The 6818-nt window shown below is 46.5% G+C and overlaps 1 pseudogene; it reads left to right on the top strand.

Moving 5' to 3' along the window:
* The first annotated feature begins 206 nt into the window (after positions 1-206).
* On the top strand, positions 207-2173 carry LOC147729361 (uncharacterized; annotated as a pseudogene).
* Positions 2174-6818: the final 4645 nt, after the last annotated feature.

The following is a 6818-nucleotide window of genomic DNA, read 5'->3' as shown; positions in this document are numbered from 1 at the left end:
ATATAGATTCGGTAATTAGCGAATCGGTATTTTTAAAAAATCGGAAATTGTTGAATCAGCCAATCCTGTGCTTCCTCATGACCTCAAACCAGGAAGTGACCACACCCATGTAGCTGCACTGGTCCTGAAGCTGTTGGAGAGGCAGGGAGCACAGCAAACAACCCAGGAGCAACTTTCCAAGTTTTTGCTGACATCACAGCCAAGAAATGGACAAACAGGAGAGGGAAAAGGAGGCAGCTGAACTCAAGAGGAAACGCAAATTTAATGAGAGGGAGCTGGAGGTCCTTATTGAGGAGGTTACTAAGGACCATCACAAACTGTTTGGTAAGAATTCCCTGCATGTGCCTGAATCTCAGAAGAGGCAGAAATGGCTGATCATCCAGGAAAGTATTAACCTCTTCAATGCTCATGGCGAGCTGAGCCCGTCATGAGCCACAGCACTCTGGTGCTCATGACAAGCTCAGCTCGTCATGGCCAGTGGAACGCTCACACGCAGGGATAATTCTTCCGCTGTGCTGAATGTTCCATGGAGCCAATGCACCTGTGACGAGCTGAGCTCGTCATGAGCACAGGACCACTGTAGTTCATGACGAGCTCAGCTCGTCATGAGCAAGCGGGCGCTGTGCGTGCCCCCTCCCCCCAGAACAGCGGGGGATTAACCCCCGAAGCGAAGGGGTTAATGCCATCGGAGTAACCCAGCCCTCCATTGAAGAACTTAAAAAATGCTGGTATGACCTCAGGAAGCGTGCAAAGGAGAGACTGGCAGAGAGAATGAAGCAAGCCAACCAGACAGGTGGAGGGAGAAACACAGCACCTGCACCAACTGTCCTGGATCTCCTGGTGGAGTCCACCCTCCAACCAGAGAGTGTGAGTGGGATTGGGGATGCAGACAGCTCAGCCAGAGCTGGCAACAGGTAAGGTAAGATGCATGCACAGCATGTTGTGCCCCCCACTCCCTAACTCCAATCCCCAATCCCCAATGAGGCAGCATGTATCTAACTCCAGTACATGTTTTACTTCTAACCTGCAATGCATTATGGTAGATGTAGTCAGAAGTAAAACATATCATAACAGTCAGTCCGCTGAACCCAAGGCATGTGAAATGCATCAGCAATTAGCAAGCAGAGGACATTCAGTTTTGATTGGCAGTGTTGAAATTTATTAATATGCAAATGCTGCCAGACAAATGAGCAAATGTACATTCTGTCTCCACAGGCGAGCCATCTCACAGGGCTGCAGAAGGGGACACGGGAAAGGCACCCCGGAGGGAGAGAACACAGGAGGAGGAGGTCTTGTCGCCTGCAGAACACACCACACCACCACTACCACCACAACCATCACCACCACCACCATCACTAGCATCACCACCACGGCCACTATCACCACCACCGAGAGCCAGGAGGCATACTGTGGCTAGCCTCCAGCAGATGGAGGTGTCCGAGGAGGACAGCATAGGAGGCCAACAGTCCACGGTGGCAGAGGATGCCAACAGTGCAGGCACACAGTCCCCCATCGAGCGCACCCACACAGGTGCCAGATGCCTCAGGGCAAGGACAGCCACTCCAGTTTCACAGGGCGAGGGTCAAAGTGTATTTACTGGTCTTGAGGGGAACATGCTCAAGGTGCAACGCCTGCAAGGCAAAGCAATAAGATCAGTCCAACGTCAGATGATACACATGAATAGACACATGCTGCAAATCGAGAAGGGCATCAGCAGCATGAACAATACTGTGGCTAAGGGCATGAGGGACATGTCAGAGGCAGTGAGGCTCCTGTGCAGCAAAATGAATGAGGACCGTTTGGCGGGGTACAGGGACAGGCAGAAACTGGACAACTACACTAAGGCTGTGAACCGCCTCTCCACTGCCACCTCTCTGCTCTGCAGGCACTCGGTGGCCATGCAGGAGGAGATGGCCTACTACAGCCATGATGTGGCAAGGGGGCTGGTCACAGTGACCAGTGTAATGGAAGTGCTACAGACAAATCAGATAGCCACTACAGGTACGGGTGATGGGGGGCTAGTGAAGAGATAACTAGCCACAGTAGCATCATGCCCCCTATAACTGAGTCCAGGAGGCGCAGCGAACGACCCAGCGATGCCACAGGACAGACTGCCAGTGAGGACAGTGTGCCCAGGAAAAGCAGCAGTGCCGCACGTGGGCACAGGAAGTAATGCCAGCCATCACATGGTATTGCGAAATGGGTGATGTAACCCATTTCGCCTTTGTAATCTGCATTGCATATTGGCCTGGCATGTTAACCCCGTCATGTTTTGTCGGTGTGCTATGCAAATAAAACACTGTCACACAATTACAGTAACTGACCGTGTCTCTTTACTTACTCGGAAATAGTTGCGTGTGACCTCAGCCAGTCTGTGTCTCCCATCTGGTGCTGCTGCCGCACCAGCTGCGCTGTACTCTGGCTGTGGACAATCCTCACCCTTTTCTTCTGAGTCAGTTAGTTCCACTGCTGTTCCTTTCCTTGTGGCAAGGTTAAGCAGCATGGCACATGTTGCTATTATTTTCCAGCAGATGATGGGGCGGTACTGACGTGCACCTCTTTTGTGGAGGCAGTGGTACCTGATTTTTAAGAGTCCAAAGGTGCGCTCCACAATGTTGCGCGTAGTTCCATGTGCCTCATTGTATCTTCTCTCACTTGGGGTGAATGGGTTGAGGTATGGAGTCAGGATAAATGCCCGCACGGCATATGCGCTATCACCTAAGTGAGAAAGGAAGTTCCATTAATAACAGTCACCAATATATTCATCCAAGGTATGCATCCGGGTGTCTCACATTGATTTACCTAGCAGGTACCCTTCTCCAAATTCACCCCCAGCCAGACGTGTGTAGATACCACTGTTCCTGAATATATAGGAGTCGTGGTTACGCCCTGGAAATTTGGCTACGATGTCAGTGATGATGTGGTCCGCTTCGCATATTACCTGCACGTTGATGGAATGTGTAGATTTACAGTTCCGATATATGTACCCTGTAGCTGCAGGTGGGCAGTTTGGTATGTGTGTCCCATCAATGCACCCTATGTGGGAACTGTGCCTTTTGGTAAATATCCATCTTCGTTTTCTGCAGTTCCGCCTGTGTGCTGCGGAAGTGTATGTAATGATGCATTCTTTGAATCATGGCATCCAGGAAAGTGTTAAAAAAAATGGGACAGGCAACTCTGTGACACACCACCTGCCACAGCTATCACCCCCCGGTAACTACCTGATGCAAGTACGTGCAGCCTGCAGAACACCTGAACGTGTGTTGGTATAGCGTGCGCCCTTGGTGTCTGATGCTCCAGGAGTGGGTGCAGGTTTGGGGGTCTAGCCTGTACCTCTCATGAATTTCAGCCTCAGTTAGTTGAAACAGTGTAACGCGCATTCTGTACACACACTCCTCCCGTCTCCAGATCCTCAGTCCTGCTGCCTTGCAATGGCTAAAGGCGAAGTTTAATGAAATTGGAGCACACACCTTTCGGTCTGCAATCATACAAAAATTGTGTTCTGTGGATCCTCAACTTATTTGCGGTGCAGTCCAATTCATAATTAATTTTGAGAAAAAGAGAGGAATCATGATAAAGTCTTAATTGAAAACACAAACTCGTATACATAGCATGATGTTTTCCATAATTGAATCACAGCATTCTTTAAAAGAATAACTTTTTACAAATCTCATGACTTATTACCAGCATATTTGTGGCTTATTGCTCATTTCCAGAATTTTTCTTTCTTTCTTTCTTTCAGGTATTGCACATTTTTTTATGGTTTTTATTAACTATACAATAAAGTGCTTCTTCTTTCTTCTTCTGCTGCCTTGCAATGACATAGAGGGCCGCCATTGTGTTCACACTATAGCATTTTGGGGCTGTTTAAATGCAGTGCACCTGATTACCACCTGCTTTGAGTCAGTGGTAATTAGTGACTCCTAAATACCCAAAAATTGAAAAATCGGTATTACCGATTTTTGGTACATCGATTTGCGAGTTTTTAAGGATTTCTTATTTAGCGATTCGGTATTTGAGGGTTTTGGTGTCTGCTATTTGCAAATTAAGGAATCGGTAACTGGTTTCCCTTATTTTTACCGATCCCTTGTTTGCGATGGCGTTTGGTGTTACCTACATTGTACATGGGTAAATACTGGTCGGTAACGCAGAAATTCTGCGGATTTGGCCCTAAGTTGACTATGGATCCACCATCCGTTGATTATGTGTTTCATTTAGATTTATTGAGATGGATTTTGTTAAATGTTTGGTGTATGTGAAGCTTCTAGGGACATGTTTAGATGAGCGCATGCCACATTAAGATTGGACGCAGATAGTAATAGAGGGTTAGTGACACATGTTAATAATGATAACGACAATGATGGTTTGAGATCTGGTAGATTCATAAGCAGAATTTGTATTCCAAAATGAAATAAAAACATTTTCTTCTGAAACATAAAAGTACATGTGAAATTATCATGATAGATTATGGATACCCAACTGGAATATGAGTACCTTGTACATGAGGGAAAAGATAAAACCCGAGTCCCTGGAGGTCTCTATTTAAATTCTCTTCGAAGCAAGAGCACTTTCATGTGAACCATTTTCATTTTTTCCCGCCCCTTTTGTTTCTTACTGTATGTCCTTAATTATTTCCGTATTTATTTTGGAAGATTTCTCCTATACTTTTCTTGATAACAGTCTAGACCAACATAAGAATATGCGTCTTTTCTGATAAGTGATAGTAGGTCTTCTCCTAGCGTGCATTAAATCAAGACCCAGATAGTGTGTTTGGAAAGCAGGATTCAGACAGAAGATTGGCGAATGTTCTCACAGTCCATAAAAGAGCACCCCAGGATGGCGCCTCAACTGTACAGCACCCGCTTATCGCGAGCTGTGCTGGCATCCAATAGAGTCATCTTTAGGGGTGTGAGGAACTCGTGGAATTACACTATAATAATTCTACGGAATGACATAAAAACTCTGCAAGATTCGAGGCAGTTCCGCTGTGATTTAGCACTGGTAGCACATTCCTCTCTTAAACATCAGCGCGAACGGCACCATGTGGTGCGCAAGAGGGCGTGGTCATTCGAGTCAATTTTACTGTCACTTGAGTAGAAAATCTATTTGAGAAGCAATCCTTTAACCATGACTACTTGTGACCAACCGTGTTGGAAAATCTCAAAGGAAGTCCTCATATCGACTGGAGATTGTGCTAGGGGACGCCAAATCTTGCTCGCGCTCGCCAGCTTGCATTTCTGAAGCCTTATGGGAAAAGAAACTCTGCCACGCTGTGATTGGTGGAATTTGGACGGAAAGCCGCATTAGAAGAGTACGCTGAGTCACCAATTTGCCTCAAGTCCGCGAGCGTAATGAAACTTGATGGAGATGCCTAATAATACTTACACAATAGGAAATAATTTTTTAAGGAAAAACTGAATGATCTAATTGAAATACAGCACGATAAACATTTGTTGTGGTGTTTCTCTTTTAAATGTATTTTTCTGGCTGTCGCTCAGCCACAGCCTTCGTGCTAGGTGATGCCTCTCACTGCAGTAGCAATAGTGCTGGCTCCAAGCAGAAGTATCCAAAACCAGGACACAATGAAGGGTGAGATCTCAGCACCTGGCTGTCATCAGCCTTTCTGAGAAGTCATCAGGCACAGACACAAGGGCAGCCCTTTAACAAGGGAATTCTATGACCTGCCCCTTACTCCTACCATCTACCTTATGGCGTCACTCAGGAAGAACTCATCAGCAGCCATTTGCTAAAAAGGACCTCACAGAATTTGTTTTGGGGTAGCCTTTTCTCTATTCTCCCTCACTTCAGTTCTGGGTCTCCACCCTCTATCCACAGGGACGCAATCAATACACTCCCGCTATGGAAGCTACGGTACATCCTGCAAAATTTGTCCCAATGATCCCGTCTCTAAGACTTAGACTTTCTTTCCACGAGGAGTCTTACTACTACACAACTAGGAGAAAATATAGGGGCAAATTTACTAATGGCTTGCTTTGCCCTTGCATCAAGCAAGATGACACAGAGCAACTAAAGCCCTTAAATGGGATTGAATAAGCCTCACAAAGCTCCCTTGCCTGGCTCTGCGTGGTTTACTAAACCCAAAGTAACGCAAGTCAGCGCAAATCACTGCTTTGCGTTTCCCTGTGTTGAGAAGGCGTTCCATGGGTGGAGCGTGGGCGTGCTCTTGAATCCACCCGGGGACTTTGACGTAATCCCAGATTGACTAAGGTGAGTAAACCTGGAGCAGCATCAAAATGATTCACCTTCCAGAGTGAGGTGTAAGGAGGAGAATAATCTGTATTGCTCCACGTTAATTCCTCTTTCTATGCCTGCTGCAATCTGCAGCACGCATAAAAAGAGGAAAATGCCTTAAAGGATTTTATTTGTGCAGGAAGGTCCCCATTGTTGGACAAAAACAATCCTACTCCTGATGCAGACACCCTTGCACTATGGTGTCAGGGTGTCTCTATTAATGCTAGGCAGCACACAGTGCGCCAGCGCAGGCAGAGAGCAGAAATACATCATATCTTCGCAGAATTGGCGCGTTTCTGCTCTCGCCCTGTCATGCAACGCAGCCCAGCAAATTGTCTTGCTTCCTTGCGTTGCATAACATTTTAGTAAATCTCCCCCTTGCTGCATACCCACCTCACATACATACACATTGAATGGAGCGCAAAATCTGTTGGTAATGCAGAATGCCTCTTTGGGCCATCTCAGACAACCTGTATGGAGCCTCCATCACTCCTTCTTATGATGTTTAGCTTCCCTTTGTTAATTTCCATGTCCCTTTGACCCCTTTGATTGCTATCAACTTTTTT

The sequence above is a fragment of the Lissotriton vulgaris genome, chromosome 2_2 (genome assembly GCF_964263255.1).
Source record: "Lissotriton vulgaris chromosome 2_2, aLisVul1.2, whole genome shotgun sequence".
In the NCBI taxonomy this organism is placed as follows: domain Eukaryota; kingdom Metazoa; phylum Chordata; class Amphibia; order Caudata; family Salamandridae; genus Lissotriton; species Lissotriton vulgaris.
The sequence above is the reverse complement of the archived record's forward strand: the minus strand, read 5'-3'. Positions and strand labels throughout refer to the sequence as shown.